Raw genomic sequence first — 25267 nt, forward strand, 5'->3', positions numbered from 1 at the left:
GTGTGCATCTGGAGTCACGTAGGCCAGACAGGGTAAGGACGGCAGAGTTCCTTCCCTGAAGGGCATTAGTGATGATAGTTTCATGGTTTCCATTTCCTCAGACAAGCTTTGTACTCATTTAATTCAAATACCACCAGCTGCTGTGGTGGGATCTGAGATGACCCCTACCAGCCCTCCCCACCCCTCCCTCACCCAGAGCACAAGCCTGGGCCACTGGATTTACTGTTCAGCGCTACTTCAGCATCTCCAGAAAACCATAAGACATGGGAGCAGAGAAGTAGGCCATTCGACCCGTTGAGTCTGCTCTGCTATTTCAATGCGATCATGAGTTATCTGATGGGAAAAGCCTTAACTCCACTTTCCCACCTCATCTCCATAGGGGCAGGGTGGCACAGCGGTTAGCACTGCTGCTTCACAGCGCCAGGGACCCAGGTTCAATTCCAGCCTTGGGTGACTGTGGAGTTTGCAATTTCTCCCCGTGACTGCGTGGGTTTCCTCCGGGTGGATCCAAAGATGTGTAGCTTATGTTATGGGGTTATAGGGATAGGATGGGGAAGTGGACCTAGGACGGGTGCTCTTTCAGAGGATCGGTTCAGACGTGATGGGCTGAATGGCCTCCTTCTGCACTGCAGGGATTCTGTGATTCTATGAATCCCTGATTCTCTTACTGATTAAAAATCTGCCTATTCTCAGCCTTCAACAGAGGGCGAAATTCTCCTACCCGCCCCGCCACATTTCTGCCCCGACCGGCCGGCGGGAGTCTCCGTAACACCGGCCGGTCAATGGGGTTTCCCATTGTGGGGCAGCCCCACGCCGTCGGGAAACCCCCGGGGGCCGGCAAAACGGAGACTCCCGCCGGCGGAGAATGACGCCCACTTTCTTTCAAAAAAAATGTTATTGGTGTTTTCAAAATGTTTTAAGTTATGGACATTGTTGGCCGTATTTACTCACTGTACAACGCAGAAAGGTTTGCCTTTTCCTTCCCTTAGGTTCCCCATTTGAGGGCAGCACGGTGGCGTAGTGGCTAGCACTGTTGCCTCACGCCGCCGAGGTCCCAGGTTCGATCCCGGCTCTGGGTCACTGTCCGTGTGGAGTTTGCACATTCTCCCCGTGTTTGCGTGGGTTTCGCCCCCACAACCCAAAGATGTGCAGAGTAGGTAGATTGGCCACGCTAAGTTGCCCCTTAATAGGAAAAAATTAATTGGATACTCTAAATTTTTTTAAAATGTATTTAAAAAATGGTTTCCCAATTTACAGTATGCCACCATATGGCATGGAGTGTGGTCCCTCCTGACCAACCCCCCAACCCCTGCCCAGCCCACTCTTCCCGGCCCCTCCCCTCTTGTGACCCCGCTGGTCAGTTTTGGGGAAGGGACTGTTTCCCTCCCCTTCCTTTCTTTTCTTCCCCTGTCAACTTTGGCTGTGTTTCCCCTGTGATTGGGGGGGGGGGGTTACCCCCTCCATCCCACATTATCCCTTTTGTGTCTCTCCAGCCTTTTTTCATCCCCCCCCCCCCCCCCACTCCCCTCCACCCCGGTTGTGCGCCCCTGTGGTTGCCCCCCCCCCCCCCCCCACACACACACCCCGGCTTTATTTTTTCTTTTTCCTCTCTTTTCTTCCTAACTTTTCCGTTTCCCCATCTTATTCCTCATTGTTGGCCTCGAAGAGGTTTTGGAACAGGCCGACAAACTGCCCCCAAGTATCCAGGAAGACTTCCTCCGACCCTCGGGCGGCGTACTTAATCTTCTCCAGGTGGAGAAATTCCGGGAGGTCAGCGAGCCAGTCTGCAGCTGTGGGCGGTGCTGCCGATCGCCAGACGAGCAGGATTCTCCGGCGTGTGATTAGGGAAGCGAAAGCAAGGGTGTTGGCCCTCTTCCCCATGTGTAGATCTGGCTGCTCCGATACCCCGAAGATTGCCACTATTGGGCATGTCTTCACCCTCGCCCCCACAACCTCGGACATTGCCTCAGAGAAGGCTGTCCAGAACCCAGCAAGTTTGGGACAAGCCCAGAACATGTGGGTGTGGTTGGCCGGGCCCCTCTGGCACCGCTCACATTTGTCCTCCACCTCCGGGAAGAACCTGCTCATTCGGGTTCTGGTCAGGTGCGCTCTCTGCACCACTTTGAGCTGCATTAGGCTGAGCCTTGCGCAGGAGGAGGTGGAGCTCACCCTGCTCAGTGCCTCACTCCAGAGTCCCCATCGTACCTCTGCCCCCAGTTCGTCCTCCCATTTCCGTCTGGTCTCGTCCAGTGGTGCTCGGGCTCTGTCCAGTAGCTGTCCATATATTTTCCCACAGTTTCCCCCTTCCTTACTGTCTGTATTCAACAGATCATCTAATAGTGTAGTCTCCGGGGCCCTGGGTTATCCTATTGTCTCTTTGCGGAGGAAGTGCTTCATTTGCAGGTGTCTCATTTCCTGTCCTGAGGCAGTTCCCACTCCTCTGTCAGTTTATCCAGTGTCGCCAGTCTGTCCAACATAAAAGTCCTGAACTGTCAGTGTGCCCCCATCCCCTCTCCACCTCCTGAAGGTAGTGTGTCACATGGCTGGGGGGGAATTTGTGATTACCCCAGATGGGGGCCATGGGGGCCATCCTAGTCAGCCTGAAGTGCTGTCTTAATTGGGCCCACGTTTTCAGTGTAGCCACCACCACTGGGCTTGATGTGTATTTTGCCGAGGGGGATGGGAGTGCTGCTGTAGCCAAGGCCCGGAGGGTCACTCCTTTGCAGGAGGCCTGTCTTGAACATACTTAATGATCCAGACTCTACAGCTCTCAGCGGTAAAAAAACTCCACAGATTCACTACCCTCTGGGAGAAGAAATTCCTCCTCATCTCGGTCTACAATAGGTGATTCCTCTCTCTGAGAGTGCGCCCTCTAGTCCGAGACTCTCCTACAAGAGGGAACAATCTCTCAGCCATTGATGCCCCCTGAGGGGCAGGAAGTGGAGGTGGCAGTGGCAATGGAGGCAGAGAAGGCTTTTGACCGGGTGGAGTGGGAGTACCTGTGGGAAGTGTTCGGGTGGTTTGGGTTCGGGCAGGGGTTTGTGGACCGCGTCCAATTGTTCTACAGGGCGCCGGGAGCGAGCGTGCGGACAGATCGGGTGACTTCGGGGTAGACCGTAGGACAAGGCAGGGGTGCCCACTCTCCCCGTTGTTTTTTGCGTTGGCAACAGAGTCATTGGCAATGGGGCTTAGAGCGTCGAGAAGTTGGCGAGGGATTGTGTGTGTGTGGGGGGGGGGGGATTGAACCTGGGACCTCGGCGCCGTGAGGCAGCTGTGCTAACCCACTGCACCACCGTGCTGCCCTGGAGGAATCAACCATGAGCATCCTGGAGGAGTTTGGCCGGTTTTCCGGATACAAGCTAAACATGGGGAAGAGTGAGGTCTTCCCGATCGTGGCCAGGGGGTAGGAGAGGAGGTTGGGCGAGCTGCCGTTTAAGGTGGTGGGGGCGAGCTCCAGGTATTTGGGTATCCAGCTGGCACGGGGATGGGCGCAGCTGCAGAAGTTAGATGTGGCTGGGTTGGTGGAGCAGATAAAGGGGGATTTTCGGAGGGTGGGATCTGCTGCCGTTACTGTTGCCGGGACGGGTGTGACAGTGAAAATGATGATGCTGCCGAGGCTCTTGTTTCACAACCGCCCGATCATGGCCCCAAAATCATTTTTTAAGAAAGCTTTGATTTCAGGGTTTGTGTCCCCCCACTGTCTCCCTCCCCTCTGTCACCCTCCCCACTGACACCCTCCCCACTGTCTCCCTCCCCTCTGTCTCCCTCCCCTCTGTCACCCTCCCCACTGACACCCTCCCCACTGTCTCCCTCCCCTCTGTCTCCCTCCCCACTGTCTCCCTCCCCACTGACACCCTCCCCACTGTCTCCCTCCCCTCTGTCACCCTCCCCACTGACACCCTCCCCTCTGTCACCCTCCCCACTGTCTCCCTCCCCACTGACACCCTCCCCTCTGTCTCCCTCCCCTCTGTCAGCCTCCCCACTGTCTCCCTCCCCTCTGTCACCCTCCCCACTGTCTCCCTCCCCTCTGTCACCCTCCCCACTGACACCCTCCCCTCTGTCACCCTCCCCACTGTCTCCCTCCCCACTGACACCCTCCCCACTGTCTCCCTCCCCACTGACACCCTCCCCTCTGTCACCCTCCCCACTGTCTCCCTCCCCTCTGTCTAAGAAATTGTACAATTAGACCCCTCCCCCCACCCCTCAGCCCCCGGCATGCATTTAATTTTTTTTTTACAGAACCCAATTATTTTCATTTTCTAATTAAGGGGCAATTTAGCGTGGCCAATCCACCCACCCTGCACATCTCTGGGTTGTGGGGGCGAAACCCACGCAGACACGGGGAGAGTGTGCAAACTCCACATGGACAGTGACCCAGAGCCGGGATCGAACCTGGGACCTCGGCGCCGTGAGGCAGTAGTGCTAACCCACTGCGCCACCGTGCTGCCCTCCCCCCCGGCATGTTGAGCCAAGAGGAGGCTGTGAATGCGAGCCTCCCACAATTACCCATTCAGCTCCAGCTCCTGGTGAGCTGGGTCCAGGCATGATTGGCAACTTCACCGCAGCGACAGAACCTGCCAAGCGTGAGATTGAGTGGGATCTGGCGGCTTGAGCAGATCCAGCTTCCTCTCGACAGCGTCTGGGGGAGATGACAGGCTGCTCAGAGCATTGCGATCTGATTCGCACTGATCAAAGCCTCCTGGCTGCCGATGGCAAACACTTCTTGCTCGGGAGCTGCAGCTGAAAGCAGCCTTCTGTTACCGCACTGTGTCCTCCAAATCTCCACTCCCACCGACATCCAGATGAACCGAAAACACCGCGTCAGCTCGTTTTCAATAAGAATGCCCACTGACAGCAGCGGGGGGGGGGGGGGGCACGTGGTGAGCGGCAGGGTCAGCTACAGGCATTCCTCACACGCAATGTGTCCAGGTGTTAAAGGAGGAGCTCCCTACAAACATCAACTTCGCACTGCATCAACCATCACCAAAATAAGAACAATCACTCTGGGACTGGGTGGGACACAGGGTCAGACACTGTCCTTTCCCCCTCTGGGACTGGGTGGGACAGAGGGTCAGACACTGTCCTTTCCCTCTCTGGGACTGGGTGGGACAGTGGGTCAGACACTGTCCTTTCCCCCTCTGGGACTGGGTGGGACAGTGGGTCAGACACTGTCCTTTCCCTCTCTGGGACTGGGTGGGTCAGTGGGTCAGACACTGTCCTTTCCCCCTCTGGGACTGGGTGGGACAGTGGGTCAGACACTGTCCTTTCCCTCTCTGGGACTGGGTGGGACAGTGGGTCAGACACTGTCCTTTCCCCCTCTGGGACTGGGTGGGACAGTGGGTCAGACACTGTCCTTTCCCTCTCTGGGACTGGGTGGGACAGTGGGTCAGACACTGTCCTTTCCCTCTCTGGGACTGGGTGGGACAGTGGGTCGGACACTGTCCTTTCCCCCTCTGGGACTGGGCGGGACAGTGGGTCAGACACTGTCCTTTCCCCCTCTGGGACTGGGTGGGACAGTGGGTCAGACACTGTCCTTTCCCTCTCTGGGACTGGGTGGGACAGTGGGTCAGACACTGTCCTTTCCCCCTCTGGGACTGGGTGGGACAGTGGGTCAGACACTGTCCTTTCCCCCTCTGGGACTGGGTGGGACAGTGGGTCAGACACTGTCCTTTCCCTCTCTGGGACTGGGTGGGACAGTGGGTCAGACACTGTCCTTTCCCCCTCTGGGACTGGGTGGGACAGTGGGTCAGACACTGTCCTTTCCCCCTCTGGGACAGTGGGTCAGACACTGTCCTTTCCCCCTCTGGGACTGGGTGGGACAGTGGGTCAGGCACTGTCCTTTCCCCCTCTGGGACTGGGTGGGACAGTGGGTCAGACACTGTCCTTTCCCTCTCTGGGACTGGGTGAGACAGTGGGTCAGACACTGTCCTTTCCCCCTCTGGGACAGGGTGGAACAGTGGGTCAGACACTGTCCATTCCCTCTCTGGGACTGGGTGAGACAGTGGGTCAGACACTGTCCTTTTCCCCTCTGGGACTGGGTGGGACAGTGGGTCAGACACTGTCCTTTCCCCCTCTGGGACTGGCTGGGACAGTGGGTCAGACACTGTCCTTTCCCCCTCTGGGACTGGGTGGGACAGTGGGTCAGACACTGTCGTTTCCCCCTCTGGGACAGTGTGGGACAGTGGGTCAGGCACTGTCCTTTCCCCCTCTGGGACTGGGTGGGACAGTGGGTCAGACACTGTCCTTTCCCCCTCTGGGACAGTGGGTCAGACACTGTCCTTTCCCCCTCTGGGACTGGGTGGGACAGTGGATCAGACACTGTCCTTTCCCCCTCTGGGACAGTGGGTCAGACACTGTCCTTTCCCCCTCTGGGACTGGGTGGGGCAGTGGGTCAGGCACTGTCCTTTCCCCCTCTGGGACTGGGTGGGACAGTGGGTCAGACACTGTCCTTTCCCTCTCTGGGACTGGGTGAGACAGTGGGTCAGACACTGTCCTTTCCCCCTCTGGGACAGGGTGGAACAGTGGGTCAGACACTGTCCATTCCCTCTCTGGGACTGGGTGAGACAGTGGGTCAGACACTGTCCTTTCCCCCTCTGGGACAGGGTGGGACAGTGGGTCAGGCATTGTCCCTTCCCCTCTGGGACTGGGTGGGACAGTGGGTCAGACACTGTCCTTTTCCCCTCTGGGACAGGGTGGGACAGTGGGTCAGACGCTGTCCTTTCCCCATCTGGGACTGGGTGGGATAGTGGGTCAGACACTGTCCTTTCCCCCTCTGGGACAGTGTGGGACAGTGGGTCAGACGCTGTCCTTTCCCCCTCTGGGACTGGGTGGAACAGTGGGTCAGACACTGTCCTTTCCCTCTTTGGGACTGGGTGAGACAGTGGGGCAGGCACTGTCCTTTCCCCCTCTGGGACAGGGTGGAACAGTGGGTCAGACACTGTCCATTCCCTCTCTGGGACTGGGTGAGACAGTGGGTCAGACACTGTCCTTTCCCCCTCTGGGACAGGGTGGGACAGTGGGTCAGACATTGTCCTTTCCCCCTCTGGGACTGGGTGGGACAGTGGGTCAGACGCTGTCCTTTCCCCCTCTGGGACAGGGTGGGACAGTGGGTCAGACGCTGTCCTTTCCCCCTCTGGGACTGGGTGGAACAGTGGGTCAGACACTGTCCTTTCCCCCTCTGGGACTGGGTGGGACAGTGGGTCAGACGCTATCCTTTCCCCCTCTGGGACTGGGTGGGACAGTGGGTCAGACGCTGTCCTTTCCCCCTCTGGGACTGGGTGGGACAGTGGGTCAGGCACTGTCCTTTCCCCCTCTGGGACTGGGTGGGACAGTGGGTCAGACACTGTCCTTTCCCTCTCTGAGACTGGGTGAGACAGTGGGTCAGACACTGTCCTTTCCCCCTCTGGGACAGGGTGGGACAGTGGGTCAGACACTGTCCATTCCCTCTCTGGGACTGGGTGAGACAGTGGGTCAGACACTGTCCTTTCCCCGTCTGGTACTGGGTGGGATAGTGGGTCAGACACTGTCCTTTCCCCTTCTGGGACTGGGTGGGACAGTGGGTCAGACACTGTCCTTTCCCTCTCTGGGACAGGGTGGGACAGTGGGTCAGACATTGTCCTTTCCCCCTCTGGGACTGGGTGAGACAGTGGGTCAGACACTGTCCTTTCCCCCTCTGGGACAGGGTGGAACAGTGGGTCAGACACTGTCCATTCCCTCTCTGGGACTGGGTGAGACAGTGGGTGAGACACTGTCCTTTCCCCCTCTGGGACAGGGTGGGACAGTGGGTCAGACATTGTCCCTTCCCCCTCTGGGACTGGGTGGGACAGTGTGTCAGACACTGTCCTTTCCCCCTCTGGGACAGGGTGGGACAGTGGGTCAGACGCTGTCCTTTCCCCCTCTGGGACAGGGTGGGACAGTGGGTCAGACGCTGTCCTTTCCCCATCTGGGACTGGGTGGGATAGTGGGTCAGACACTGTCCTTTCCCCCTCTGGGACTGGGTGGGACAGTGGGTCAGACGCTGTCCTTTCCCCCTCTGGGACTGGGTGGAACAGTGGGTCCGACACTGTCCTTTCCCCCTCTGGGACTGGGTGGGACAGTGGGTCAGAAAGTGTCCTTTCCCCCTCTGGGACTGGGTGGGACAGTGGGTCAGACACTGTCCTTTCCCTCTCTGGGACTGGGTGAGACAGTGGGTCAGGCACTGTCCATTCCCTCTCTGGGACTGGGTGAGACAGTGGGTCAGACACTGTCCTTTCCCCCTCTGGGACAGGGTGGGACAGGGGGTCAGAAATTGTCCTTTCCCCCTCTGGGACTGGGTGGGACAGTGGGTCAGACACTGTCCTTTCCCCCTCTGGGACAGTGTGGGACAGTGGGTCAGACACTGTCCTTTCCCCCTCTGGGACTGGGTGGGACAGTGGGTCAGACACTGTCCTTTCCCCCTCTGGGACAGGGTGGGACAGTGGGTCAGACACTGTCCTTTCCCCCTCTGGGACTGGGTGGGATAGTGGGTCAGACACTGTCCTTTCCCCCTCTGGGACTGGGTGGGACAGTGGGTCAGACACTGTCCTTTTCCCCTCTGGGACTGGGTGGGATAGTGGGTCAGACACTGTCCTTTCCCCCTCTGGGACTGGGTGGGGCAGTAGGTCAGACACTGTCCTTTCCCTCTCTGGGACTGGGTGGGACAGTCGGTCAGACACTGTCTTTTCCCCCTCTGGGACTGGGCGGGACAGTGGGTCAGACACTGTCCTTTCCCCCTCTGGGACTGGGTGTGATAGTGGCACCTTCGAGTCTGCTCTGCCGTTCATTATGATCTTGGCTGATCAACCAATTCAATAGCCTTATCCCTCTTTCACCCCATATCATTTGATCCCCTTCCCCCTTAGTGTTGTATCTAACTGCTTCCTGAAAACATTTGGGCTGGATTTTCCGTCAGCGGGATCCTCCGTTTCTCCTTCAGTGGGTTCATGCCCGGGGATTTCCTGGCGGCGCGGGAGTTCCCACAATGGGAATCCCCATTGGACGGCTGGTGGGAAGGACAATCCCGCTGCCGGCAGGGGTGCACCGCACCAGGAAACAGGAACGACAGGACAGAGAATCCCGCCCAATAAGTTTTGACCTGAACTACTTCCTGAGGTAACGAATTTCATAGGCTCACCACTCTCTAGGTGAAGAATATCTCCTCATCTCTGTGATGCACGATCAATTGCATAAAGACTTGAGTCGGATACAACTGAGGCTTTATTGCTCTAAGATGTGTGGCCTCCCACAGCAGCTGGTGAAATGGCTGCAGCCTGGAGGACACACATATTTATACTCCGCCTACTGGGCGGAGCCAGTAGGCAGGGACTACCAACATACCTGCAGTACAGGTCCTACCATACATCACCTAATAGAGGTGCAACAGTGTTTTACCACATTCACCCCCTGTTAAAATAGAGCCCGGTGGGGGTGGTGGAGAACTATATACAACCAATGGTTTTCTTTTTACATTTACATTTACAATTTTTGATAGAGCGGAGAAAAAAATTGTCTTTTGAAGTCCAGTGGACCAGTTAGAGGTTTAACCAGTCCGGGGCCCTGATGTGCCGCTGGGAGCGACGTAGTGGTGGCGGCGATGCCGATGCTGGTCTGATGTCCAGAGCCTCCGGGAGCGTGCCAAAATCCTCTTCATCCTCGAGCGTGGGCAGGGGGAGGACGGATGGTCCAGGGGATTTGCTGCTGGGAGTGCCGGGGAGGGGAGGGTGGTGCCGGGCCCGGGGGGGGGGTGGGTGTGACCTGCTGGTGCCAGGTCCCTGAGGGACACAGTATCCTGGCGATCGTCGGGGTATGCCACGTTGGCATACTGGGGATTTGCATGGAGCAATTGCGCCCTTTCCACCAATGGGTCCGCCTTGTGGAGTTGGACATGCCTACGGAGCAGACGGGTCCTGGAGCTGTGAGCCAAGTCGGGAGCAACACCCCGGATGTGGACTTCCTGGGGAAGGCAAAAAGATGTTCATGGGGTGTGTTGTTAGTGGTGGTGCACAGTAGTGACCAAATGGAGTGGAGTGCATCAGGGAGGACCTCCTGCCAACGGGAGGCCAGGAGGTTCCTTGACTGTAGGGCCAGTTGGACGGCCATCCATACCGTCCCGTTCTCCCTGTCTACCTCTCCGTTTCCCCGGGGGTTGTAGCTTGTCGTTCTGCTGGAGGCGATACCCCTGCTGAGCAGGAACTGATGCAGCTGATCACTCAAGAAGGAGGGTCCCCTGTCACTGTGGATGTAGGCGGGGAAACTGAACAGAGCAAAGATAGTGTTAAGGGCTTTGATGACGGTAGCAGACGTCATATCGGGGCATGGGATGGCGAAGGGGAATCTGGAGTACTCATTGACCACACTGAGAAAATATGTGTTACGGTCGGTGGAGGGGAGAGGCCCTTTGAAATCCACACTGAGGCGTTCAAAGGGGTGGGAGGCCTTCACCAGGCGCGCACGGTCCGGCCGGTAGAAGTGCGGCTTGCACTCCGCACAGACCTGGCAGTCCCTGGTGATTGTCCGTACTTCCTCGAGGGAGTAGGGAAGATTGTGGGCCTTTATGAACTGGTAAAACTGTGTGACTCCTGGGTGACAAAGACTGTCGTGCAGGGTCCGGAGTCGGTCTACCTGTGCACTGGCACATGTACCTCGGGGTAGGACGTTTGGGGGTTCGTTGAGCTTATCGGGACGATACAAAATCTCGTAATTGTAGGTGGAGAGCTCGATCGTCCACCTCAAGATCTTATCATTCTTGATCTTGCCCCGCTGTGCATTATCGAACATGAAGGCTACCGACCGTTGGTCAGTGAGGAGAGTGAATCTCCTGCCGGCCAGGTAATGCCTCCAATGCCGCACAGTTTCAACGATAGCTTGGGCCTCTTTTTCGATGGATGAGTGCCGACTTCTGAGGCATGAAGGGTGCGTGAAAAGAATGCCTCGGGTCTGCCTTCCTGATTGAGGGAGGCGGCTAGGGCAACATCTGATGCGTCGCACTCTACTTAGGGCAGTGTCTCGTCTACTGCGTGCATGCCGGCCTTGGCGATATCGGCTCTGATAGGGCTCTGATACGGCTCTGATGCAAAGGCCTGTTGTGCCTCAGCCGTCAGGGGAAAATGGGTGGACTATATGAGTGGGCGGGCCTTGTCCGCATAGTTTGGGACCCACTGAGTATAGTACGAAAAGAACCCCAGGCAGCGTTTGAGAGCTTTGGGGCAGTGGGGGAGGGGGAGCTCCTTGAGGGGGCGCATGCAGTCGGGATCGGGCCCCAGAACTTTGTTCTGGACCACATAGCCGAGGATGGATAAGCGGGTCGTGCTAAACACGCACTTCTCCTTGTTGTAAGTGAGGTTTAGGAGAGTGGCGGTATGGAGAAATTTGGCAAGGTTGGCGTCGTGGTCCTGCTGATCATGGCCGCAGATGGTGACATTGTCTAGGTACGGAAAGGTGGCCCGCAAACCGTACCGGTCGACCATTCGGTCCATCTCCCTTTGGAAGACCGAGACCCCGCTGGTGACGCCGAAGGGAACCATGAGGAAGTGATAGAGGTGGCCGTTAGCCTCGAAGGCAATGTATGGACACTCTGATTTACGAATGGGGACCTGGTGGTAGGTGGATTTTAGGTCGACAGTTGAGAAGACCCGGTACTGTGCAATCAGATTGCCCATATCAAATATGCGTGGGAAGGGGTACGCACCGAGCTGCGTGTACCGATTGATGGTCTGGCTGTAGTCCTCGACCATTCTGTGTTTCTCCCCAGTTTTAAACACTCCCACTTGAGCTCTCCAGGGGTTTGTTGCTGGCCTCCCGAAGCAGCCGCTGGACCTCGGACCTGATGAAGGTCCTGTCCTGGGTGCTGTACCGTCTGCTCCTGATGGCGACGGGTTTGCAATCTGAGGTTAGATTTGCGAGGAGGGAAGGTGGATCGACCTTTAGGGTCGCGAGGCCGCACACAGTGAGGGGTGGTAGGGGCCCGCCGAATTCCAGGGTTAGGCTCTGGAGGTTACACTGGAAGTCAAGGCCGAGTAGTAGGGCAGCGGAGAGGTTAGGGAGGACGTAGAGGCGGAAGCCGGTGAATTCTACGCCCTGGACCGTGAGTGTGACCATACAGTACGCCCCGGATTGCCACGGAATGGGATCCGGAGGCCAGGGAGATTCTTTGGTTGGCGGGGTGTACCGCGAAGGAGCAGCGCCTTACCGTATCCGGGTGGATGAAGCTCTCAGTGCTCCCGGAGTCCAGCAGGCAAGAGGTCACGTGTCTGTTGACTTTCACGCTGGTCGATGCGGTGGCCAGGTTGTGCGGACGAGACTGGTCGATGGTTACTGAGGCGAGGTTGTCGCAGGTGGAGGATGATGGGGAGCCTGGGGGGGCCCTGGTCCTGGAACGCTGGCGGTGACCATGTGCCGTGGGGGAGACATGATGGCGGCGCCTGAAGCTCTCGAGGAGGACAAAATGGCGGCTGAAGATCTAGAGGAGTACAAAATGGCGGCGCCCATGGGCCGCACGTGGCGTGGATTGAACAAGATGACGGCGCCCATCGGCCGCCGTGTTGCTCGGGGGGGAAGATGGCGACGCCCACTGGCCACGTTTGGTCTGAGGGAGAGAAGATGGCGGCGCCCACTGGCTGCGCGTGGTCCGGGGAGGTGAAGATGGCGGCGTCAATTGTCCGTAAACGAGGAGGGTGGGAGCGATAGCGGCGACTGCACGGGCCTGGCACACCGCGGCGAAGTGCCCCTTCTTACCGCAAGCCTTACAAAGGGCAGCGCGGGCCGGGCAGCGTTGGTGGGGGTGTTTTTGCTGGCCACAGAAATAACATCGGGGACCACCAGGGTTTGCTGTCTGGCGCGTGGCGCAGGCGTATTGGCTGGGTAAGGCCCCCGCTGGGGCGGCCGTCTGTGGGGTCCACGATGCGTAGGAGGGGTGGGCCGCGCGGCTGGGGGTGTAGGCCTGAACGTTGCGCGAGGCGACCATAATGGAGAGCGCTAGCTTCTTTGTCTCCGCTAGGTCGAGCGTGGCCCCTCTAACAGTCGCTGGCGTATGAGGTCCGACCCAAACCCCATAACAAACGCGTCCCGCATAAGGAGGTTTGAATGTTCAGTGGCCGTAACGGCCTGACAGTCACAGTCCCGGATGAGCGGGATTAGGGCCCGCCTGAAGTCTTCTATGGACTCACCAGGGAGTTGAGAGCGAGTGGCGAGTACGTGCCTCGCGAAGAGCGTGTTCGTCTTCTGAGCGTAATTCTCCTTGAGAAGCGACATGGCTTTGGCGTAGTTCGGCGCGTCCTGGATTAGCGGAAAGACGCTAGAGCTCAACTTTGAGTACAGGATCTGTATCTTCTGAGCCTCCGAGACAGGGGTGGACGCCGAGTTGATGTACGCCTCGAAACAAGCTAGCCAGTGTTGAAAGTCCTTTTGGCGTCGCTTGAATGCGGATCCAGCTGCAGGCCATCCGGTCTGATACGGAGGTCCAGCTTTTGAAAATCTTAGAGCAATAAATTGATGCACGATCAACTGCACAAAGATTTGAGTTCAATACAACTGAGGCTTTATTACTCTAAGTTGTGTGGCCTCCCACAGCAGCTGGCGAAATGGCTGCAGCATGGAGGACACACATATTTATACTCCGCCTATTGGGCGGAGCCAGCAGGCAGGGACTACCAACGTACCTGTAGTACAGGTCCTACCATTTATAGAGGTGCAACAATGGTTTACCACACTCTGTCTAAAATGGTCTCCCCCGAATCCGGAGACTGTGACCCCTGGTTCTGGACACACTCACCGCCGAGAACATCCTTCCCGCGTCTATCCTGTCTGGTCCTGTTAGAATTTATAGGTTTCTATGAAAACTCTCCTCGCTCTTCTGAACTCCGACGAATACAACCCTAACCGATTCAATCGCTCTGCATACGCCAATCCAGCCATCCCAGGAATCAGTCTGGTAAACCTGCACTGCACTCCCACCAGAGCAAGAACAACTAGGGGGCAGAGCCTCAAAATAAGGGGAAGTAGATTTAGGACTGAGTTTAGCAGGAACTTCTTCACCCAAAGGGTTGTGAATCTATGGAATTCCTTGCCCAGTGAAGCAGTAGAGGCTCCTTCATTAAATGTTTTTAAGATAAAGATAGACAGTTTTTTGAAGAATAAAGGGATTAAGGGTTATGGTGTTCGGGCCGGAAAGTGGAGCTGAGTCCACAAAAGATCAGCCATGATCTCATTGAATGGTGGAGCAGGCTCGAGGGGCCAGATGGCCTACTCCTGCTCCTAGTTCTTACGTAAATATATATTAAGAAAGAAAGAAATGGTAAAAGACAATTAAAATGGAATGAAAGCAAATGGGTCGAGGAACTTTCTTCTTCTCTCTCCACGGGTGCGCCCTGACCTGCTGAGTATTTCCCATTGTCTCGTTCTCTCCTTATTTCTGGTCGTTATCACGTTGTGGTCAGTCGGACCTGCTAAGAGCCAATCTGACAGCCGGGTTTCCAATCATTCAGCCAGTGACTGGACTTCAGAATGGTCTTCCTTCAGTGTGAGAAGCTTTGGGGCCCCGCGAGGGGGTGACGTGGAAATGGATTTCTTTTCTTCGATTTCTATAAGCGGGGAATAAGCTCCAATTTTCCCATATATTGCAAGGAGAGAGTCTCAGCCTGTAGTATTTACATCACAATCGGTTCCCTCTAAGTGTAGAGAATATGAAGGCCATAAAATGGAACGTAGTAACGTGCGATCAAAAAGCATATATTATTCAGGCATTGTAACCATTAGCAGTGGAGAGGGGGAGGTAATGAACAGTATCAGTAATCAGCACCTCAAGACATAATCGCCACATTTGAGCGAGTAAAGTGCCTGACCGAAAGAAAAATATAATTTTGAGAGAGAATATCGCCTTACCCCGACAATTGCAGTGAATGGCCGTGTGTCAGGACATAGAACCATAGAATTCCGACAGTGCAGAAGGAGGCCATTCGGCCCATTGAGGCTGCACCAACCCTCCGATAGAGCACCCCACCTAGACCCACTTCCCACCCTACCCCCACCTGACCCGCACATCTAAGGGGCAGTTTAGCACAGCCAATCCACCTAACCTGCACATCTGTGGACTGTGGGAGGAAACCGGAGCACCCGGAGGAAACCCACGCAGACACAGGGAGAAAGTGCAGACTCCACACCGAAATCAAGGCCGGAATCAAACCCGGGTACCTGGTGTTCTGCGGCAGCATGCTAACCACTGTGCCAGCGTGCCGCCGTCGGCGCTGTTGCTCCAGTTGGCAGTGTGAGTTTTCACATGGACGCTGTTTGCAGTCAGCCCGCCCTCACCACCCCCTAGCTCCGCTCCACAATTCTCGCTAATTTTCGAGGCTGCTTATCTGACATCCATTGCTGGGTGAAGCTTAGGCCAAATAATACTGTGCAGACCGAAACTGTACTTTTGGGTCTCCCACTCCAGATTCCATTCCCTAGCTACCCGCTTCATCACTCACCCTGGCACAGGCTGCGTTTTCGCCTATCCGTTCACTGCTTTGGCATTACATTCGGGACTGGATATGCACTCACGATGTCACATTTGTGCCCTCACGAAGATCGCCTAGTGCCACCGTCCTGGCATTCATTCACGGGATGTTGGCATCGTTGGCTAGCCCAGAAATTATTGACAATCCCAAATTGCCCCTTGAGAAGTGGTGGTGATCTGCTGTCCACATCCCGTAAAAATGAACTTTTTAAAAAGTGCACACACAGTGCTATTGGAAAGGGAGTTCCAGGATGTTGCCCCAGGGGCATAAGGACATTTCCAAGTCAGTGTGCTGAGTGATTTGGAGGGGAACTTCCAGGTATCTGCTGCTCTTGTCCTTCTAGATGGTAGTGGTCATGGGTTTGGAAGATGCTGTCCTCAATTACTTTGCCTGCAAGTGTAAGTGGAACAAGAGCTGTTTGATGGGAACCAGTGTTAAGGTTAAGAAACTGTATGGAATCTGTTCGGGACAATTTGAAGGTTAAAAGTTTAAACATTGCTTTCTTTTCTTTTGTTGAAATAAAGTTTCTTTATAAAATAACCAAGCCCAACTCGATTATCACTACGGAACGAATCGATCTTTCTGCACAGTCTTAAACTTAAAAACGTTACCTGTCTGCTTCAGTATCTTAGCCATTGTTGAGGGCTGACCAGATGTCCGTAACATAAGGCAAATGGTATGTTAGCGACAGGAGTTGAGTATAGGAATAGAGATGTTTTACTGCAATTGTATAGGGCATTGGTAAGGCCACACCTGGGGCGGGATTCTCCGACCCCCGCCGGGGATTTGACAGGGGCGGGAATCGCACCACGCCGGTCGGGGGCGATTCCCCTGCCTGCGATGGGCCGAGTGGCTGCCTGTTTTCGGCCGGTCCCGCCGGCGTATGCTACGACAGGTACTTACCGGCAGGACCTGGCTCCGCGGGCAGCCTCCGGGGTCCTCGGGGGGGGCGCGGGGGGGATCTGGCCCTGGGGGTGCCCCCATGGTGGCCTAGCCCGCGATCGGAGCCCACCGATCCGCGTGCGGGCCTGTGCAATGCGGCCACTCTATTCCTCCATGTCGGCCACTGTAACAGTCCGCGATTCCACCCTATCCCCGTAACCCAATAACCCCTCCTAACCATTTTGGTCACTAAAGGCCATTTATCATGGCCAATCCACCTAACCTGCACGTCATTGGACTGTGGGAGGAAACCGGAGCACCCGGAGGAAACCCACGCACACACGGGGAGGATGTGCAGACTCCGCACAGACAATGACCCAGCGGGGAATCGAACCTGGTTCACTGGCGCTGTGAAGCCACAGTGCTATCCACTTGTGCTACCGTGCTGCCCGTAATTTGGGAAGCAATTATTCTTCTGTTAGGGACATTTGTTCAGAACCCTTTTCCCAAGCCTTCTCTCTGTGGCTTTATTTTAATAACCTTTTTGATGGCCTGCTTGCATCCTTCTCTTTCTACGCCTGTTCCAAATTCATTCTCTCTCTCACCTTCTCTCTCAGCTCTGCACAGCCCTTCAAACAAAAGTCCTCCTCTGGAATGTCCAGACTGAAACTTATGAACTGTGATTGGGCTGCGTGATTACCCACTCCCGAGCTTGGGCCATCAGACTCTGTAATAGGATAATGGCTGGTCATGCAGGAATGTCCCGAAAGGCAATGGACCTCAGGTGAATCACCTTATGTATTCCTTAACAAGTTTAGGTCTGAATGGGATATTGTGAGTCATCCAGATGTGGGCGTATCCCTTTGATTCCACTGCTAGCAGTCTTTTCTAACCCATAAATTGCCTGCTACATCTTCTACCCCATTTCTGGACCGAAGTTCCTCATATCCTCCACATCTTGATACTACGTTACTGCCTGCTGGATCTGCGTGCTGACTTTCAGCGACTGATGCACGAGGGCACCAAGATCTCGCTGAGCATCCACCTCTCTCAATTTACACCCATTCAAATAATAATCTGCCATCCTATTTTTGCCACTGAAGTGGATAACCTCACATTTATCCACATTATACTGCATCTGCCATGCATATGCCCATTGACTCAGCCTGTCCAAATCCCACTGAAGCATCTCTGCATCCTCCTCACAGCTCACCTTTCCACCCAACTTCACATCATCTGCAGATTTGGAGATAATACATTTAGTTCGCTGTCCAAAACATTCATATATAAGGTGAGCAGTTAGGGTCCCAGTACAGATCCTTCCTGTGGGGGCAGCATGGTAGCACAGTGGGTAGCACAGTTGCTTCACAGCTCCAGGGTCCCAGGTTTGATTCCGGCTTGGGTCACTGTCTGTGCGGAGTCTGCACGTTCTCCCCGTGTGTGCGTGAGTTTCCTCCGGATGCTCCGGTTTCCTCCCACAGTCCAAAGACATGCGGGTTAGGTGGATTGGCCATGAGAAATTTGCCCTTAGTGTCCGAAAAAAAGGTTAAGTGGCGTTACGGGGATAGGGTGGAGGTGTGGGCCTGGCTAGGGTGCTCTTTCCAAGGGCCGGTGCAGACTTGATGGGCCGAATGGCCTCCTTCTGCACTGTAAAATCTAAGAAATCTTTCAGTATCCCACTAGTTACTGCCTGCCCAATCGGAAAAAAACCATTTATTCCAACTTTTTATTCGCCACTGCCAACCAACTTTCTATCCATCTCAAGACACTATCCATAATCCCGTGTGCTTTAACTTTACATGTTAATCTGCTATGTGAGATCTTGTCGAAAGCCTTCTGAAAGTCTAAATATACCACATCCACCGGTTCACCCTGCTCAACTTGACAAGTTACATCTCCAAAGAATTCCAGTAGATTTGTCAAGCATGATTTCCCTTTTGTAAATCCCTGCTGACTTTGCCTGATTACACCACTGCTTTCCCAATGCTGTGCTCTGAAATCCTTGAGAATGGACCCCAGCAATAGCCCTACTACACGGCTGCTACTGTGTGTTGGCGGTGGAGGGATTGAATGTTGATGGTGGGGAATTGGGTGCCAATCGAGTGAGTTGACCTTGGATGGTGTTGAGCTTCTTGAGATTTCTCAGAGCTGCACTCAAACAAGCAAGGGGGGGATATTCCACTACACTCCTGGCTTGTGCCTTGCGGATGATGGACAGACTTTGGGGCGGCAAGAGGTGAGTTACTCTCCGCATGATTCCTAGCCTTTGGCCTGTTCGTGTAGCCATAGCATTTTTATGGCTAGTCCAGCTCAGTTTCTGGTCAATGGTAACCCCCAAATGTTGACAGTGGGGGATTCAGCGATGGTAATGCCATCGGGGCAATGGTTAGACCCTCTTTTCTTAGAAATGGTCATTATCTGGCACTTGTGTGGCGCGAATGTAACTTGCCACTTGTCGGCCCAAGCCTGGATATTGTCCAGGACTTGTTGCATTTGTCCGTGAACTGCTAAGGGGTTGTGAATGTTGCTGAACAGTGTTCAAGCATCTGTGAACATCCCCACTTCTGTCCTGATGTTGGAAGGAAGGCCATTGATTAAACAGCTGAAGATGGTTGGGCCTGGGGCACCACCCTGAGGAGCCCCTGCAGTGATGACCAGGAGCTGAGGTACAACGCCAACGATCTTCCTTTGTGCAGGTGTGACTCCAACCAGCGGAGAGTCCCCCCCCCACCCCCCCCCCCCCCCCCCGATTCCCATTGACTCCATTTTTGCCAATGCTGCCTTGATATCAATGGCAGTCGCCTCATCTCTGGAGTTCAGCCTTCTATTCGTGCCTGCTGCTGAATTCTTTCTGCTGCCTTTGTCAGCTTTAAGCTTGACTATTCTAATGCACAAATAATTATAGCATCAGTTGCCTTGGTCTCTGAGCTCTGGAATCCCTTCCGTACAACTCCTCCCCTTCCCTTCCTCACTTTCGCCGTTTGCAACACTGTCTCTTTGACCAAGCTTTTTGTTACCTGTCCTAATATCTCCTCATAGTTAGTTTTATAATACTCCAGTGAAGCAGACTGGGATGTATCATTATGTGAAAGGCACTGAATAGAAATAAGTTGCTATTGTTGCCGCTGCTGTTTCCCTAGTTCTCACTGTATTACCGATGACTTCAATCTTCTCGATGCTGTTGCCTCGGTGATGCTATTGAGTCTGTTGGCACTTGTCGAGACCACAGATGCAGTCGGATGTATTCATGTTGTCAGTCCTGTAGTTGCTGTTTATTGTCGAATGGACTGGGTTTCTATCACAACTTATTTTTTTATAAATGTATTTTATTCCAAACTTACTCAAAAATTACAAAAACATCAATAATCAGGGGAACACACTCGCCAACTCACAGTTTTGCAATCTGTACAAGTTTATCCCCTTTATCACCCCCCTCCCCGCCCCTGCGACAACCAACTCCTCGAATATGGCCACGAACAATCCCCACCGTGTCTCAAAGCCCTCCACTGAACCCCTCAATTCAAACTTAACTTTCTCCAACCGGAGGAAGTCGTACAGATCCCCTCGCCAGGCCGCCACCCCCAGCAACATTGTCGACCACCACTCCAGCAGAATTCTGAACCGGGCCACTAGAGAGGCAAAGGCCACAACATCAGCCTTCCTCCCCTCCATCAGCTCCGGCTTTACCGATATCTCAAAAATCACCACCATAGGGTCCAGCCCACACCATGCCCACCATCTTTCCTAGTGTCCTGAACACTCCCGCCCAGAATCTCTCCAACTTCTCACAGCCCCAGAACATATTTACGTGGCTTGCTGGTCCTCGGCCACACCTCCCGCACCTGTCTGCCACACCCTGGAAGAACCCACTCACCCTCTCCCGAGTCACGTGATCCCTGCGTACCACCTTAAACTGTATCAAAGTCATCCTCGCACACGAGGAGGTCAAGTTCATCCTGCACAGAGCTTCACTCCACACGACCAAACCTATCTCCCCCCCCCCCCACCCCCCTCAGCTCCTCCTCCCATTTCTCCTTGGTCTTCACCACTTGCGTACCCCCCTGTTCTCCAAACCACTCATGTACGTCCCCAACCCTACCCTCCCCTTCCACGTCCGGAAGCAGCAACCGTTCCAAAAGGGCATATTTCGCAGGTCTGGGCCTCCCTTTCCACACCTTCCATGCAAATTCCCTTGTAAATACCTAACTTCACTTCCCTTAGGGAAATATCTGTGGCATTGAGTTGATGCTGCAGATGCTACCAGGCAACTGTGTCCAGAACTGCACACAATATTCCAGCTGAGGTCTAACAGAAGGAAGGCAGGGAGAGATAAAGACAGAGGCACAGATAGTCAGAGAGAGAGACGTAAACCAAGGAAATAAGGACAGTGACACAGAGAGACAGATCGGGAAAAACAGGCTAGTGGACGGGGCAAACATTGAGAGGCAGAATGTACGAGGACGGCTGACTATTAGAGCGGATAGTTCACCTGGTATTCTGTAAAATGATTATTTTTCTTTTTAAAAATGGACAAAGCTTTACCCCGACAAGCCACGACTCATACCAGAGGAATTTCTAACCTTCAGACAAACTGGGTTCAAAAGGATGCTAACGCCCCTTGTTGGAGCTGCACAAATCTTCTTTGTCTTTCTAAGGAAGAATTCTGGCCACCAGAGATGCTATGCCTCCAAGGGAAAGACTCCTAATACCCAATGTGGCGTTATTGGGCGGCTGTTACCTGCTCCAAAACACAATGTGTTTCAACCAGAGGCTTCCTCAGTTAACCCGAAACCACGCTGTCAAATGACCGGTACTTGGGCTATCTGAATTCCTTTAATTAATCATCTATCGGGTCTTAACTCCAGTCACTGTTTGACCTCTGAAGAGGACAGGACTCCAAGCAGCAGGCTGTGTCTGTGTCGACCATCTTCTCACCAAACAGGTAGCGGCAGAAGGAGCTCTGTCCAAGGACAATTGCCTGGCCCTCAACTTCATCTTGGACTCCAGGAACAATGGAACCTGTGTCTTCAAGACTAATTCTACTCCACGTGCCTTCTTCCCTGGTGGAAGTCCTCACGCCTGGAATAACGGGTCACCCTTGGGAAACCAATCAATCTACCTCTGTACAAACCCTCCGTTAGACTGATTCTGGACTCTGAACTCATGCAAAATCAATACTTGTATTTTTTTTTTGTGGCCTTGTCCTGCAACTCCTTTTTCCCCTTATCGCTCTGTTATTGTATGAGTGCAAAAGGGGGCGAACATTGCAATGTCCCTTTCCCGCATTTTGTGTGTGTGAAAATGAACCAACACTTTTGTTTCATCTTATCTCGAGTGTGCTGTGCGAGTTATTTCTGGAGGTTTGGAACACTCCAAGGTTAAGGGTTGTGTAGAAGCCAGGTATTTCTGATACAACTAATATAGGTAAAAGATAGCTTTTTAAGTTACTGGACTCTTGTCATCTCGTTGCCATGGAATTCAGCCTTTGTTCAAATTGCTGCACTGAAAGACTGTCTGTCAAAAATTTGTAGTGACGTTGTTTATATCTCTGTCTAAAACACATCTTTCTTCGATTAACTTGCAATTTTCAAGTTCAATTCGCTCAGTTTTTAATTGCAACAGTTGGTATTTTGACTCCACTTCAAAAACTTCATTTTGGAATTCTGCTATTTGAAAAGATAACTGCTGGAGTTCAGAGGTTTTCTTTTGCAATTCTGTTTTAATTTCATCATAATGTTCAAGTTTGGATTTTGCATCTCGCAATTCTTCAACAACTGCAATTAGTTGGTCTTTAGTGGACCTATACTCATCATCACTTTTATTTTTAATAATCATCTCTTGCTGTCTGCGTATCTGTCCCATAAAAAGCTATCTTTTACCTATATTAGTTGTATTAGAAATACCTGGCTTCTACAGGTTGGGCAAAATATGTCACTATTTACAAAGAGGGGAAATCAAAATTTTAAACCATCTTTCTGTTTACAGACGGGTAAAGAGAGTAGAAACCGGGCCATTTTAAATTAAATCCCCCTTCCTTTCCATAACAATGCAAATAGACGAGTTCTACTCCTCTTCTATCAACACCATGTAAACATACGCTCTGTGCCTGTCTAAAAACATTCAGCGCAAATTTCCGAATGTATGAAATAGACACGGCTGTTGGGAATAACCTCCGACTGAACTCTGGGCCTGTCCACTTCGCTACACCGAGCAGTTGAAAGGGACTGAGAGCTCTGCTCTCCCGGGCAGTATTAATGTTGGAGGCCGGCACCCCACTGCTCGTACGTGAGTCTGCAAAGAGCCACCTGTTCTGGAGCATGTCACGTTCGCACAATGATAAAAATACCGCTGGGTAGCTGAAATGACGACGGAAAAGGCTGGGAATATTCACCAGGCCAGGCATCTGCGGGAGGGAGAAAGGGGGCCTCTTTCCAGTGAGTTTGGGGCTTCGGGGGGGGGAGTGGGTTTGGGGGTTGCGTCGGCTACTCGAGATATTGGGACGCCATTTATAAACGGCTTCCAATCTCTCGCTGCACTGACGGGTTGCGGCGAGCGGAGCACCTCGGTGCAGAAAATGGAGCTCAGTCTGGCCTCATCGGGAAGTTCCCCACTGAGGCCCCCCATCTACCCGGATGGGCGTTAGATAGCGGGGTGTTCCTCAGCGCTCCGAGCGCTAATCTCGCGAGCTACGGGACTCTGCCCCCATTCGGATAGATCGCACCCGCTATCATTTATTGTGAGGGGAACTGATTACAAGAGGAGGGAGGTTATGCATAGGTTGTACATGGCATTGGTGAGGCCACGTTTCGAGTATCGTGCTCAGTATTGGTCTCCTTATTGCGGGAAAGATGTAAATGCATTAGAAGCGGTTCAGAGAAGGTTTGTTGGACTTAACACCTGGAATGGGGTGGTTGGTCTGATGAGGAAAGGTTGGGAGAGGTTCGCATTGTATCCGCCAGAGTTCAGAAGTGTAAAAGGCAACTTGATCAAATCCTTTCAAGAGCCTGAGGGGAATTGACAGAGTGGATGTGGAGAGGATGTTTCCCCTTGTCGGAGAGTCTAGAACAGCGTTCTCCAAAGTCGGGGGCGCAACCCGCAGGTGAGTTGCGGGCGGGTGTCGGGAGGGTCGCGGGGAGCCGTTGTCCGCGGCGCTCCCGATCGCGCAAATCCCCACGTAGCAGCCGGCTTCTCATAATGCCGGCTGCAATCAGCCGCGAACAAGTTAAAAAAACAATTTGGCCGCATTGCGCATGCGCGCCGATAATCGGGCAGGCATATGCAGTGCGGCCGCTATTTTTTTAAGCGGTTGCAGCCTTTTGTTTTACAAGTTCTGTAGTGGTTTTTATTCATTTATTTTGTTCATTTAATTTTTATTTTTTTCATTTATTTTATTCATTTTATTTTTTTTACAAGTTCGGGGGGGTTTTATTCATTTTCCCCCCCATTTTTTTTTACAAGTTCGGGGGGGGGGTTATATTTGATAAAATTTTACAGGAAAAAAATTCGGAACTTTGGACAGATGGAGACTCCATACTTTCCGACACCAGAAGGCTTCACCTTCATCCAACAGGTTCCATTGGAGGAGCGTGTACGAGGGTCAAAGGGACCCAAAACCATTTCCTCCATTTTTGTCAGCAGCAAACAAGGTAAGAGAAAATGGTGGGTCGTGCAGGCCGGCCGGCGTGGGTCGCGAAGGTCGGCCAGGTTGGGTCCCGAAGGTTGGCCGATTGGTAAAAATGGGTCCCTGGAAAAAACGTTTGAAGAACACTGGTCTAGAACTAAGTGTCTGAGGTAGCGTGCTCCTTTAAGGTGCCGAGGTCTTGGAGGGTCATGTGACCCGTAGGGCCAGTCGGGCCGGAGCGCACAAATCTGTTCAGAGTTTGGAGTTGTGGAGCATGGTAACCGTTATCTCTGTGAATAGTTATTTGCCTCAATAAACCGTTCATTCATTAATCTACTTGGTGGTGACCAGTCTTTCGAGGTCACTGTTGAAAAATAAGAGGTCGTTAATTTAAGGCAGGGACGAGGAGGACTCTTTTTCTCTGTCAGGGTGGTGAGTCTCTGGGACTCTCTTCCTCAATAGGCAGTGGAAGCAGAGATTTTGCATATTTTTAAGGCTAGCCCAGGAGGTCAAAGGCAAGTGAAAGTAGCTCCTTCTTTCGTGAGCAAGCTGTCAACCATGTCACTCACCTCGGTCAACATTTCCCTCTCTTGCGTTTTGCCCGGGAGCAAATTGGCCTTTGCAGAAAATAAAGGAGCGTCCGGGGAAAAGATCGAGCTGCAGTGTCAGCAGCGTTCCCAGGAACATATACCAGCTCTGCCCCATCAATGAGTTCAGCTCCATCTCACTCCAAAGTGCCAGTATAATGAGATAGCTGTAAATAATTGCTCCCCCTTGGCTTCAGCCCACGTCATCGAAAGGCTGCACTCACTAAAACACGGAACAGATTAGCCGCATAGCTTTGTCACAATACCCTCTTAGTCAAAGACCTCTGGTCAGCTACAGCCCAGAGACAAAATCAGCCCCCAATTCACAACTCTCTCAATTAAACTCTCATTCAGGACGACTGCTGTAAGAATGAGCGGAAACTCATTCTATTCATTCTGTGTATCCAACCCGGTGCTGTACCTGTCCTGGGAGTGTTTGATGGGTACAGTGTAGAGGGAGCTTTACTCTGTATCTAACCCCGTGCTGTACCTGTCCTGGGAGCATTTGTTGAGGAAAGTGCATAGGGAGCTTTAGCCTGTATCTAACCCCGTGCTGTACTTGTCCTGGGAGTGTTTGATGGGACTGTGTAGAGAGAGATTTATTCTGTATCTAGCCCAAGCTGTATCTGTCCGAAGGGTGTTTGATGGGGACAGTGTCGAGG

At 53.5% G+C, this 25267-nt stretch overlaps 1 long non-coding RNA gene across 1 annotated transcript in view; it reads right to left on the bottom strand.

The window, feature by feature from the left end:
* LOC140389388 (uncharacterized) overlaps positions 1-24738 on the bottom strand; it is a 226786-nt gene extending 202048 nt beyond the window's left edge. The window contains exon 1 of the long non-coding RNA XR_011934367.1: positions 24588-24738. This is a non-coding gene — a long non-coding RNA (uncharacterized lncRNA). The remainder of the gene's footprint in view (positions 1-24587) is intronic.
* Positions 24739-25267: the final 529 nt, after the last annotated feature.

The sequence above is a fragment of the Scyliorhinus torazame genome, chromosome 14 (genome assembly GCF_047496885.1).
Source record: "Scyliorhinus torazame isolate Kashiwa2021f chromosome 14, sScyTor2.1, whole genome shotgun sequence".
In the NCBI taxonomy this organism is placed as follows: domain Eukaryota; kingdom Metazoa; phylum Chordata; class Chondrichthyes; order Carcharhiniformes; family Scyliorhinidae; genus Scyliorhinus; species Scyliorhinus torazame.